Source organism: Quercus suber, unplaced genomic scaffold (genome assembly GCF_002906115.3).
Source record: "Quercus suber isolate HL8 unplaced genomic scaffold, Cork oak 2.0 scaffold_596, whole genome shotgun sequence".
NCBI classification, from domain to species: domain Eukaryota; kingdom Viridiplantae; phylum Streptophyta; class Magnoliopsida; order Fagales; family Fagaceae; genus Quercus; species Quercus suber.
The window spans coordinates 312090-326305 of NW_027070040.1; the positions used below are offsets into that span (position 1 = coordinate 312090).

General features: G+C 36.1%; 2 long non-coding RNA genes across 2 annotated transcripts; one reads left to right on the forward strand and one right to left on the reverse strand.

Moving 5' to 3' along the window:
* The first annotated feature begins 7361 nt into the window (after window positions 1–7361).
* Window positions 7362–8115, forward strand: LOC112019848 (uncharacterized). The gene is made up of 3 exons (XR_002883714.2): window positions 7362–7476; window positions 7580–7661; window positions 7764–8115. It is a non-coding gene; the product is annotated as an uncharacterized LOC112019848 (long non-coding RNA).
* A 1406-nt stretch (window positions 8116–9521) lies between these two features.
* LOC136063920 (uncharacterized) lies at window positions 9522–11702 on the reverse strand. The gene is made up of 2 exons (XR_010625570.1): window positions 11294–11702; window positions 9522–10709 (listed from the first exon to the last, which is right to left on the reverse strand). It is a non-coding gene; the product is annotated as an uncharacterized LOC136063920 (long non-coding RNA).
* Between the last annotated feature and the right edge of the window lie 2514 nt (window positions 11703–14216).

Below are 14216 nucleotides of genomic sequence, written 5' to 3' on the forward strand. Positions count from 1 at the left end.
GCCTACGATAGGGTTGAATGGGTGTTTTTAGAAAATTTGATGAGGAAGATGGGTTTTTTCTGAAAAGTGGATTGGGATTATTATGGTGTGTGTGTGTGTGTGAACAGTCACCTACTCTATACTAGTGAACGGAGAACCAAAGGGTTTGATTCACCTCTCAAAAGGTCTTAGACAAGGAGATCCTTTCTCTCATTTTCTCTTCCTCCTATGCAACGAGGGCCTTCATGGCTTTCAATAAGACAACAAGTAACGGTGACATCCATGGATTCAGTTTGTGCAAAAGAGCACCCAAACTAACCCACTTGTTTTTTGCAGATGATAGCCTTCTTTTTTTGTAGGGCCAATTCCGAAGAATGCAGCAAGGTGTTGGAACTTCTATCATTGTATGAAGAAGTCTTAGGCCAAAAAATAAATAGGGAGAAGACAGCCTTATTCTTCAGCAAAGCAATTATTGAAGCAAACCACCAAATCATCAAAGGTATTTTGGGGGTTCGTGAAATCCACCACTATGAAAAATACTTAGGGTTGCCATCTTTGATCAGAAGGGGGAAAAAAAGCAAGCTTCAATTATGTTAATGAAAGAGTGTGGAGGAAGTTGCAAGGATGGGAAGGAAAACTCATTTCCCAAGCTAGAAGAGAGGTGCTCATTAAGGCAATCATCCAAGCCATCCCAATGTATGCAATGAGATGCTTCAAATTACCATTGGGGTTGTGCAATGAAATTGAGGTGATGGTTAGGAAGTTTTGGTGGGGACAACGAGGGAAGAAGCGGAAGATTCATTGGCTAATATGGGGTGAGATGACAAAAGCCAAAAGGGAGGGTGGTATGGGCTTTCGTGATTTAGGCTTACACAATGACTCCCTCTTGGCCAAACAAGCTTGGAGGTTGATGGAGGATAAAAACTCCTTATTCTACAAGGTCTTCAAACCTCGCTTCTTTCCAAATTGCACAATTATGGAGGCGGCAGAATCTAGTCGAGGTTTATATGCTTGGAAAAGCATATTCCAAGGCCGTGGTGTGATTTAACAGGGTGCATGTTGGAGAATAGGGAATGGGTGGAAAGTCAAGGTGTGGCATCGTGCATGGTTACCAACTAAGCCACCTGCCAGAATATTATCACTAGTTTTGGAGGGGTGGGAGGAAGCCACGATTGACAAACTCATCAATGAAGACTCACGGACTTGGGATGAAGATGTAATTAATGGTGTATTTGTTCCTGAGGAAGCTGATATCATAAAATCAATTTCACTATCAAGATATCCAACTGAAGATAAACTGTTTAGGCTGTGGACACAAACAGGAAAATATACTTGAAAAATCCGGATATAGATTTTTGAAGTGCGAGGCTGAACAATCAGGGGCGGTGGAAGCACAGGTGGAGGACAGCAAATTCTGGCATAGCATCTGGGATTTGAGAGTTCCAAATAAGATAAAAAAAACTTTGTGTGGAGAGCTTGCCGTGAATCAATCCCCCCAAAAGCAAACCTGAAACGGCATCACATTACGGAAAACGCCAGATGCGAATGATGTTAATTTGATGGCGGAGGAAACAATGTTACACGTACTATGGTCATACAGCTAAATCAAGTCGGCTTGGACATCTTCGGAGTGGAGTGATTGCCAGAATATAAGTTCCATAAAATTCAAGTAACTCTTATCTTGGATACTCAACAACCATGGCAACCTGGAGCTTTTTGTGATGATGACATGGGGCTTGTGGCACCAACGGAACCAGGTTTGGCTTAATAAACCGTACTGCCCATCAGACCTGATCGTAGTCTAGGTGAAGGAAAAGATTGACAAATACAGTGCCACAATTCCAACTAAACCACTAGCCATGCAATGACCAAGAATGAAGTGGAAGCCACCTAATGCAAGATGTTTCAAAATAAATTTTGATGGGGCAATTTCCAAGCAGGAAAACAAGAGCGGGATAGGGGTGGTTGTTCGTGATCACACAGGAGCTGTTATTGCCTCTCTAGCTCAACTCACTACACCAGCACTTCAACCAACGAAGATAGAAGCAACAGCAGCTGCATGAGCTCTAGAGTTTGGACAGGAAATAGGCATTACAGAGTCACTCGAAGGTGATTCAGAACTTATAATAAACTCACTCAAGGTAGGTGGTCAGTGAAAAGCTTCAGTGGAGCCTCTACTTCAGAACGCCATTGTTTTTTCAAATTGTTATTCAAAATTGCTATACTCTCATTGTAAAAGAGAAGGCAATAGATTAGCATATGGTCTAGCAAGATATTCTGTTAATGTCTTTATCTATGTAGTTTAGATGGAGGGAGTTCCTCATCCATTATTCACAGTTGTTTAACAAGATGTAGCCAATTTGGCAAACTAATTCCAATAAAGTATCAAGTTGTTTATCAAAAAAAAAAAAGTTGAGGCCAGTGATGATTTAAAATTTTTTTTGCCTATATCGGATGATTATCTGTTATAAGATAATGATATCTCTAACATTTCTGAGGCCTTTTTATGATGTTGTATTTATTAAAGTCAATTGAAAAAAGGAAAAAGAATTCTTGTTTTAGACTTTTAGGGTTGTTTATTAATTGTTACCACTGTCTCATGATTTGGGGAAGTTGCTTTCAAAGTTTATAATGTGATATTTTCCTCTTGGTACTGAACTCATAATGTATTTTTAATAGATTATTTGGCCATTTCCTTTTTATTTTTGTGAAACTATCAGTTTTTTTACTTGTCCCAACAACAACAACAACAACCAAAAAAAAAAAAAAAAAAACGCTTGCCTAAAAGGAAAAAGCAATGGTCTGACAAGACAATTTTAAGCTATTATCTTTCCTTCTCTCTTCATTTACATAATAACTTATTAGATGGACAAATGGAGATTTATGGTTCGTTTGGATACAGTTGAAAACTGAAAAATATTGTAACAAAATAATTTTTAAATATGTAAATAGTACCGTGAGACCCATTTTTAATGAAAAAGTTGTTAAAAAGTAAAATTTGTGGGCCTATAAATAATGCACTATTTACGGAAAAAGTCAATTATTTCGGCTGAACTGGATTAAAAAAAAAAAAAAAAAACTGAAGAAAACACACTTCTCAAACGCACACTTAAAATATTCTCTTTCCTTTTCTTTTTTATCTGCAAGTTACTTCAGGGTTCCAATTAAACCATCTCCATAGAGGTTCTTCTATCTTACATCTCAAATTGTACTTTTTAGTCAATAAGCATCCGAATTAAAATTTTTGTCTTGCAAAAAAAGAAAATTCCTATTTTACGCATCCAACATTTTTTTATTATCTATTCTACCACTTCTTTTATTTAACTAATATTTTTCTCACAATTTTTTATTATTTCACACCAACCCATGCCCACCAACTTTAACATACGCCAACTTCATTTTCTCTGAACACTTTCCCTTTCTTTTTCTCATTCTTCATTCTTTTTTCATCTTTTTCTTTCTCCCCTTCCTCCTTCTTCTCTATCATTCTCTCAATTCATATATCTCTCTCTATCTTCCTAGTTCCCTCAATCGATCTTCCTCAATTTACCGCCCCCATCAGCCAAACCCAGTCAAAGCCAGAGGCTCAAATCAACACCAAAACTAGGGGTGTCCAGCGGGTTAAAGACCCGACCAACCCGCCCGAATCCGACCGACCCGAGGCCCAACGGGTGGACCCGAAGTCCAGGGTGGGTCGGTTGCGGGTCTTTCTCTAGTAAAACGGATTAATCGGTTCGGGTGGCGAGTTAATGAGTTAAAAACCCGTAGTACCCGACCTGACCGATTACTTAAGATTAAAAATATATATATATATATATATATACCAAATTGCAGAACCAGAACACGTGAAGTCTGAAGGAGGAGAGTCTACTGATTGAACTTTGGTCACTGCTCCACGCTACTTCAGGTCTGCCATTGTGATGGGAATAAAAGTAAGAGAATACCACTCATATTTCTCAATTTTCACACAAAAAAAATCTCTTCTGAAGATTTGGAATGGGCTGAATGGCTATACTTCAAATCAGATGGAAAATTTTCACCATTTCCCCATGCCCATGGTCAGCAATCTGAAGATATGGAACGGCTCCTACCCCTATCAAAATCCAAATCAGAATTTTCCCACTCCTCAGTCCTCTCTACTCGGCTACACTTCAAGACTCTCAAGTCTCAAACCTCGTCTCTCTCTCTCTCTCTCTCTCTCTTATAAATGGGTATTTTCTCTGAGCTTTTATCTTTCTCTCTGCTCTCTAGTCTCTCTATAGATTTCTAACTCTCTTTTTTATTTTGAAACAAACCAAGAATTTTGCTCACACCACCGGGTTGCTGTTGCCGCCGCCTCACAACCCACCTGACTCCGCCGTCTTCACTCCACGGATCTTCTCAGTCTCAGCTTCCTAGTCTCAGGTCAGGTAAAAAAAAATTTCCCTTTTCATCCCTCTCTCTCTCTTTTATAAATGGGTATTCTCTCTGAGTTCTTACTTTTCTCTCTGCTCTCTACTCTCTCTACTGATTTCTAACTCTCTTTTTTATTTTGAAACAAACCAAGCCTTTTACTCACTCCACCGGGTTGCTGGTTGCTGTTGCCGCCGCCTCACAGCCCACCTGACGCCTCCGTCTTCACTCCACGGGTCTTCTTAGTCTCGGCTTCCTAGTCTCAGATCAAGTAATTTTTTTTTCCCTTTTCATCCCTCTTTTTCTGTATTTTGTGATTGTGTATTTGTGATATGGGTTTATCATTTTGTTCAAATGATTTATTTTTTGATATGTAATAAGAATGATATGAAAAGCAACTTAAGGGATCTTGTTCAAATGATTTAAAACTTTAAGATTAGGGACCAAAACTGAACAATAGATTGGATTCAATCATTCAAAGATGAAACCCTAATTTTTCTTTATTTGATTTATTGGTCTAAGACTTGATTTATCTCTTTTTAAAGATGGAACCCCTAATTTGAGTGTGTTTGTTTCTGTTATCATTTTTCGGAGACTTGAGTTATCACTTTTTTGAGTGTGCTTTGTGTTTATTTTCATGTTTACTCTTTATAGACAGACATTATAGTTAGTTTGATTTATTATTTTAGCTTGCTCTGAGTGTGATTTGTATCTGCCCTATTTTATTTCTTGTTTTGTTTTTGTTTTTGTTTGTTTGTTTTTATTTTTTATGATCAATGTACTTGTATTTTCACTATAAAAGAAGAATATGAACCCCTGTTTTAAAAAGATAAAATCCAAACACATTTTTATTATCTTATCTGCCTGTTCTATTCCTTGTTTTGTTTTTTTTTTTCCATGATCAATGTACTTGTATTTTCTTAGGATTAGTTTTTTTTGGTTGTTTGCTAATGCATACTTTTGATTCTTTAGGTTATGGAACCCTTTAGTGATGCACCCCCTTCCCAAACAACACCTACTGCCCAAACTGAACTTGTTGCTCAAGCTGTACCCCCTTCCCAAACAACCCCTATTGCCCCTCCAACTAATGCTGAGGTTCCACTTCCACCTAGAGGTAAAGGCAAGGTGTGTAGTAATAGGAAAAAGTCTGTTGCTTGGAACCATTTTGAGAAAATAGATATTGGTGAGGGTCATTTTAAGGCTGTTTGTAATTACTGTCAAAAAACTTATCTAGCTGATAATAAGGGGCATGGTACTGCTAATTTATTGAATCATACTCCAGTTTGTGTTAAGAACCCTAATAGAGATACACTTAAAGGGCAACAAACCTTAGCGTTTGAACCCAAAATGGATGGGGAGGAAGGGTTTCAGCTTGTGCCAACAGCCTTTACTGTTAAGGCTTCTAGAAAGGCAATTGCTGAAATGGTTATAATAGATGAGTTGCCTTTTAGGTTTGTTGAAGGGTATGGGTTTCAAAGATATTCGACAACCTTACAACCTAAGTTGCGAATTAGGGATATTCCATCTCGTTAAACTGTGGCTAGGGATGTGATTGGCATTTATGATGTTGAGAGAGAGAAACTAAGGGGGGCCTTGAAGGGTCGTAGGGTGTGTCTTACTATGGACACATGGACTAGTATTCAAAATCTGTGTTATATGTCCCTTACAGGTCATTTTATTGATGATGATTGGAAGTTGCATAAGAGAATTTTGAATTTTTGTCAAGTGGAAGACCATAAGGGGGAGACTATAGGTAGAAAGATTGAGATGTGTTTGCATGAGTGGGGTATCAATGGCATATTCACTTTAACAGTGGACAATGCTAGCTCAAATGGTGCCACCATTAAGTTTTTGTAAAATGTAACTAAAGATTGGGATGGGACTATTTTAGGACATGAGTTCTTACACATGAGGTGTTGTGCACATATCCTAAATCTGATTGTGAGGGATGGTATGAGTGAAATTGATGCATCCATTGCCAAGGTGCGTGAAGCTGTGAGGTATGTCAAGTCCTCACCAAATAGGAATCAAACTTTTGTGGGTTTTGTTGAGAGATTAGGTATTGAGTCTAAGTCTCTTCTTTGTCTAGATGTACCAACTAGGTGGAACTCTACCTACCTCATGTTAGAAACCGCACAAAAATTTAAGAAAGTATTCATACGAATGGGCTTTGAGGATGATAGTTATTCTTCATACTTTATGAACAAGGAGAATATTGGTGGTATGGGATCTCCTAGTGGTTTTGATTTCCAAAATTGTAGGACATTTGTGGGTTTTTTGAAGCTTTTTTACAATGCCACAAAAAAATTTTCAGGTTCTTTGTATGTTACTGCAAACACCTTTTTTGATGAGATGTTTGTCATTCAAGAGAATATTTCTCATTTAAGTAAATCTCAAAACCACCTCTTGAAAAACATGGCAACTAAAATGAAATCTAAGTTTGATAAGTATTGGGGGAAAGGGGATAAAATGAATCATCTCTTGTATGTGGCTGTGATTCTTGATCCAAGAAAGAAGTTGAGGTTTTTAAAGTTTTTTTTTTTTGAAATTCATGGGAATGAAGTAGCTGATGTGATGGTTGAATTGGTGAGGGGTTCCTTGGTCAAGTTGTATGATTATTACTGTCGTGTTGATTCACAAATGTACAAGTACCAAGTGGGAGTGAGAGGACACACATAGAAGGTGAGTCAATTGGTTGTAGTGATCCATATGCGATGGTTAATTCTAGGTTTGACCGTTTCTTGGAGGCTAAGCAGTCCATAGGGTGTAGCAATGAGATTGACAAATATTTGGCTGAAAATTGTGAAAATAGAAGGGGGGATGTTAAGTTTGAGATATTGGGGTGGTGGAAGGCAAATTCAGATAGGTATCAAGTGCTGTCCAAAATAGCTAGGGATGTGCTGGCTGTACCTGTGTCTACTGTTGCTTCTGAGTCAGCCTTCAGTACTGGAGGATGCATACTTGATCCATTTCGGAGTTCACTCTCTTCACTCATGGTTCAAAATCTTGTTTGTGCACAAGATTGGCTTCAAGCCTCGGTTCCAATATCTTTTCGTAAGTCAAAGGATGAGGTAGAGGCCTTGGAAGATGAATTTCATGATTTAGGTAAAATGTTAACTTCCAAAGTTTTTGTCTATTAAGTGCTATTAAATGTGTCTTATGCAAATGAAATTTAATCTAATAGCTTTCATTTCTTTCTCTTTTCTAGTTATACGTCAAGCAGCAGCAGGTGGTGGAAGTTCAAGCTCAAGCGGTATCTCAATTACTATTGATGACTAATCACGAACTGGGTAAGTTTCTGCCCTTACTTTTTGGTTATTGCTATTCTGTATTTTTTGGTCTTGTCTTTATATTTTCTATTGATAAATATCTTTTTGCCCATTTTCTTGTAGGAGGGACACATTTTGTATAGGAGGCAGATTTTTGGATACAGATTGGAAGTTCTTTTGGACGTATAGTGCTTTTCTAGCTTATAACTTATAGATCAACTCTTGCTTATAGGAAAGAAAACTTATTAGGTTTATATGCTTTCTTTCCTATTAGTAATGGACTAAACTATAGAGTAGTTGTTCTTTAATGCTTTAGAAAAGCTATTTTTTGGAAATACTTAGGTATTTCATAATATTGTAACTAATTATAACTAGCTACTGCCTTGGTAGTTTACTGCCTTACACACTTGCAGTAACTATCTTTCTGCCTTCTTTGATTCTTATGGAAATATTGCAAGATGCTCATATTGCTATACTTGTGGTGTGGCTCACTGGCTGTGATTGAATTATTTGTTAGAATTTGTTTTGCTGGCTTGTGTAAAAGTTGTGTTACATGTATGGAATGGTTGGCACAACTTGGCAGGTTTAGTAGGTTGAGATGTGCTTTTGTGCTTATTAGACTTTTTTTGTTTTTGGATTTTAAAGGTACTGCCCAGGTCTTAATTCTTAGGCATTATGAAAAAATTCTTTCTTGTATTGTGTGTGTTTTTATGTACTGCCCAGTGCCCAGGTCTTAAGGGTGTAGCATTTTGAAAATGTCTTTTTTTTTTGTATTGTGTGGTTTTAACAGGTGGTTAGAATGTGATATTATTAGACTTTTTTGATTTGTTTTTGGATTTTAAGGGTACTGCCCAGGTCTTAATTCCTAGGCATTTTGAAAAAATTCTTTCTTGTATTGTGTGTTTTTATGTGCTGCCCAGTGCCCAGGTATTAAGGCTGTGGCATTTTGAAAAATGTCTCTTTTTGTACTGTGTGGTTTTAACAGGTGGTTAGAATGTGATATTAGGTGTTTTTATGTGCTTGCTAATTGTCCAGTTGTTATCAGTGATGTACTGTTTTTATGTGCTTGCAAATGTTTTTATATCAAACATTAAATTTGTACTGATAAAAATTTGTACTTAAAAAGGCCTGTAGGCCCGATAGATTTAAAGTTGTGGAATGGCATACAACTTGAAAGCCCAATTTGAAATGAAGGATGAGCCCGTACCATATATTTACATGAGTCAAAGTATCTAAATCTTTGTTAAAACGAAGCCCATTAATTTGGGCCCAAAGGCCTATCAAAAATTGGGTTAAAATTAAAAAAATTTATGCAAATTCACAAGTTTAGCCCAATTCGAAGCCCAAACCCGCCAAACCGACGAATCCGACCCGTTAAACCATTGACCCGAACCGCCGGGTCTGACCTATATATTGGGTCGGTTACGAGTCACAATTTTGCTAACCCGATCCAGTCGGGTCGAGTCCGGGTCAGGCCCAAACCCGAGCCGACCCGACCCGTGGACAGCCCTAACCAAAACAAAATCCACACATTCTATCATCAATTCCAACAAACCCACAAAATTTTCCAAGCTTGTACATCAACTCCTACAAACCCACAAATGTCCACCAAGCTTGAAGCCAAATAAAAGAAAAAACCCAAATTGTGTGGGTCTGGATTATGGGTTTGTGTAGGTGAAGTATTTGATGTTGAGATTGTGTGGGAATTTTGTGTTTGGAGTCACAGATTTCTATAACTGAAGTATTTGATGATGGGTACGTGCGGAGATTTTGTGTTTAGAAGAGAGCATGTCTGATGAGTGAGATAGAGAAGAGAGTGAGGGGAAGAGAGAGAAGGGAAAGTGACGAGAGAGAGAGAGAGAGAGAGAGACCAGATCTGTGGAGAGAAAAAAATAATAAAATATAAAATGCAAATAAACAGTAATTGTATGGATAAATATACATAGTGACTGTAGCAATTTTGGATATTTAGACAAATTTGGTTTGATTAGTGTGGAAGATTTTTGGGACAAAATATGTAAAATTAGTTGCTTTTTATATTTTGCAAAGTTTTACGAAGGCCGGTGTGAATTGCTCTTTAGTTGTAGCGACAAAAGCACCCACTTTGCAATTCTTGTTCAAACATATTAGTTAGTCTTGATGAGTTCTTAGCCAAACACCTTCCAAACCAAAATGCCCCATAAGAGTTATACCCAACATTCTATTTTGTGCCATGTTCTCACATTTCTTAGCAACCAAACTCTGGTAAAATTCCTTAACCCGAATAAATACTTACTGCATCACTTCCATCCCAGTAGATCAGACTTTCTCATCTTCATTTATTCGACTTGGAGTTTTTCAGTTGGGTCAACAAATGACATTGCAGAAAATGTGAACTTAATAGCATGTGACATGATCACTGCTCATATATGATGAAAGCCTAAGGTGTCGAGTATGCTTGGTTGCGCCAATATGGTTTGTGGCTTATGCATGACCAGAATCAAATACTATGTTTAAATTCTTCTTCGTTTTGGGGTGATCTTATGCTTAATCTGGAAACTTTATCTTCCAATAAATCTTATTTTTAAATCAGTGGTGATTTATGTGCAGATCTTGTGGTTAAGCTTCATCTTCTGATTAATCTTTTCAAATTCATGTGGATTATACATGGACGCATGAGTGTGGATGGTTTCATGCATTTGTCCTTGAAAATTGATCCAAGAGTGGTGTGGACTGCAATCTATTATTAAGTTTTCTTCTTCTGATCTACATAGTAGACTACTGAAATCATCAATTCCAGATTTTTGATGTAGAGTTGTTTTAGTTGGTAGTACCTATCATGCTATCTTCCACAAAAGTGGTTTGAGTCCCATCCACACCGGTCTATAGAAATAATCACAGCTGAGGCAATTGTATTAGTATCTTCTTTTGAGAAATGGGATGTTGCTGAAATGTGTGGAAATCAATTTTGTGGCCCATAATTTAGACTTTGCTGTATAACTTTGTGGGGAATGTTCCCATCTGCTCTGTTCTTCTTCATGCTTTTGTTCACCGGAAGTAGATGAAGAGAGTTCCTTCTGTTATATATCTCTGTTTGAAATACCAATGTCTATTAAAAAAAAAAAAATAAAAGAAAGAAAGAAAGTAGAAGCCTGTGTTGTACCATCAATTGTGTGGTGTTAATGTACCCAAAACAATTTTTATTTTTGTTTGTCTTTTTATCCTTTTGCTGAACTGTGTAAGTTTTGACGTCAAGAAAAGAAATGGAATTTAAATAAATGATATTTGTAAGCTTGTGTTGTACTACCAATAGGTAAGCATGAAGCTATAAGCATGAGCATCACACAAGTTGCAAAGCAAATGTCTTAAATGAAGACAAGCAAAAAGTGTGGATTTAAAATGCAAACATGTTAAAAACAAGTGAATGTGCAAATATGAAAAAATAAGATGGCATCTTTATAATTAAAGGAAGAAACATGTGGCATCTTTAGGGTAAGAGCTTGATATATGTGTTTGTGTGCTCGGTGTTTGAGGCTTTATTTATGAAAATGAAGCTGTTATAGGAAATAGGGAAATACAGAGTGTGTGTGTGTGTGTGGTGACTCTGTGAGGATGTGTACAGAGTGAAAGTGTAAAATACAGAGATAGGAATGAGGGATGGGTTTAAGGTTTACCCAGTTGATGTACTCCTTTGCTTTTTGTTCTTCTTTTCTCTGCTTGATGATGGTGGTTCTTGTTGTTGTTGGTTCTGGCTTGTGGTTGCTTCGGTTGGAGCTGAGCTTTGCTCTGATTCTTTATTGTGGTCTCTGCTTCTTCTTTTTCTTTCTTTCTTTCTTTGTTGGTCCTTTGGGATTCTTGCAGTGAGCTTTTGAGGTGTGATTTTGTTGGGTTTTTGGGAGGCTTTTCTTGGGTTGGAGATGGAGGAAAAGGGAGATAAAAGAGAGTCCTAGAGAGGATTCTCTTCTCTGCCTTAACCGTGGCCCGTGGGTCTCAGAAATGTGCTGACCAAGCATGATTTCGTGCCGACCAAGCATGAGCCGGCGGCAGATATGTCAAAATTGTTTCCTTGGGGAGTGAAGCAAGAACGAGGGTGCTATGTGGACAATAATTTTACAATATTTTCATAACAAGTTACAATATTTTCACGTGATTAGTTGTTATTGATTTAAATTTAAACTTAATATTAAAATTATTTTTTTACCTCAATAATAACAATGTAAAAATATACTACTTAAAATTTGTTACGAAAATATTATATCACTTAAAATTTGTTATAAAAATATTATAAAAATATTATGAACATATCATTTTTTAAGCTGCAATGCAGTACTCGTGCTTGGCGGCAGCGGATATGTCCAAAATTGGCGTCGTGGGGAATACTCCTTCGACCAAAATGTTAGGATACTTGGGGAACACTCGCCAATAATCAACTGACCTTAAGCACAGTCAATAAAGCGTTAGGATAGTTAGGTAATCACCAATTTCAATCGAAAAAAGAAAAGAAAAGAGAGGATAGTTAGGTAAATTCATCAAGAGATAGACGTTGATGGGACCAAATTAAAATAAATGTGAACATTTTAATATAACTTTAATATTTTTTTTGGCTTAAAGGATAATATTATAAGCTAGACAGCCAAAATGGCTAAGTTAGTGGCAATATGCCGACAAAAGCTTTCCCTATTTTTGTCTGCAAAGCAGAAATATCATCAGATGGATATAATTTTAATATACAATAGAACTAAGTGATCAATAAAAAAGCTAATTTTATAACTATAGTGTCTGTTTGGTTTGCGCATCCGCGTTCACGTGTTTGGCGTGTTTGGCTTCTTTTTTTTTTTTTTTTTTAATTAGCGCTTAATGTATTGTTTATAGGATATAAACAGTACTGAATAGTAGTGAGCAGTAATCAGGAATTATTTTTTTATTATTTTTAATTTTTAATTTTTAACGAAATAAACAGTATTTAAATACATATTATGACTATTTTATTGAATAAAATTATAAAGAAGTAAAAGTTTAGAAGCCCCGTTTAGTAGAGTTGTTAAACAACTCATTTTCAATTTTCAAACAACTCATTTTTATTTTTACACACTTTTTTACTCACATATATTTTAAAAAATTATAAATAATGTACTCAAAATTCTTTGCCAGACGTACCCAAGATACTCTTACTCTGAAAAGTAAAGGAAAAAAACCTTCAAAATGAAAAGTTCATGTGTTTTGACTTGTGGACCACCCGGACTTTCACAAGCCAAAAAACCCAGAACCATAATCTTGACCCTCTTGCCATTGTGCAAGCAAAACCCCTTAAAACCCTTGAAATGACTTCCTATAAATTCACACCTTTGGTTTAACCCTATGTCAGCAGCAAAAGTCTCTAGGGCTTCAGGCCATAGCTTCTCTCAACCTCCCTTTGTCTCTCTCAGATATTTGAGTGTTTAGTTTAGAATTATAATGGTGATGAAGAGTAAGATCGCAGTGCTTAATGGTTTTGATAAATCATTAGAGCATCAGAATGGGTGGTGCTAAAAAGTTAAATTGCTATTTTTAGCACCATAAAATACAAAAATGAGAGCACATTAGTGGAGCCAAAGTAAATATTTTAGTTTCTCAGTTACAGTGCAAAACAATCTCAAAGGTAAAAAAACAAATTGTATTTTATTTATGCGTTTCTTTTCCTTTTTCTCTTTTATTACCATTGCAGCTTTTAGTCTCTCCTTTCTCAGCTTTCTCTCTTCTCTTCCTCAAATTCTTCTTTCTTCTCCTTTCCTCCAAATTCTAACTAACCAAACAGACTGCAAAATTCTAAATCAAATGTGCAATTTTCAATTCCAACATAAACCCATAAACCCACTGCTGCTGCGGGCTTCTTCTTTTTCTACCGTGAGCTTCTTCCTCTTTTGCTATGGCTTCTTCTTCTCTCATTTTGTGTGTAATATATCTCTTTCTTCTCGTCTTTTGGGTGAAGAAGAAGAACTATCTTTTAGTCTTAGGTGAAGAAGAAGAGCTGAAGAAGAGACAAAATGGTGAGTGGAGGAAAAAGAAAAAATATTTGATGGGAATGGAAAAGAAACATGTGTGGCTGAGAAAAAAAGTGAAGGAAAAAAAATAATAAGAGGAAGTTAGCGGGACATGTGTCTATCATGTAATGAAATTTACTAAATAAAAATTACAATTTTGATAAAACACAGCAAATTATAACAAAATTTTGGATTAAAAAATATTATTCTTACACTAAACAATTATTTGTTATCATGATAATTGAGAAATTATTTTAATAAAAAATCATTGTATATATATATAATATGGGGTTAAAAAAAATTATTATTACACTAAACAATTATTTGCTATCAATCTATCATATGGCGGTGTTGGTGGTCATAATTATAATTGTTGTTTATTGTAATGGATATATTATTTTATTGTAGTAGATATATTATTTTATAGTGTTGTTTATATTATTTTATTGTGTTGAAAACTAAAATAAAACCATTAATGTTGGGTAATTTGTAAAGTGAGAAGGTAAAATAAATAAAGTAGCTCTTGGTGGAACCAAATAGCTAAAATTATGATTCCACCAATGTGGATGCTCTTATA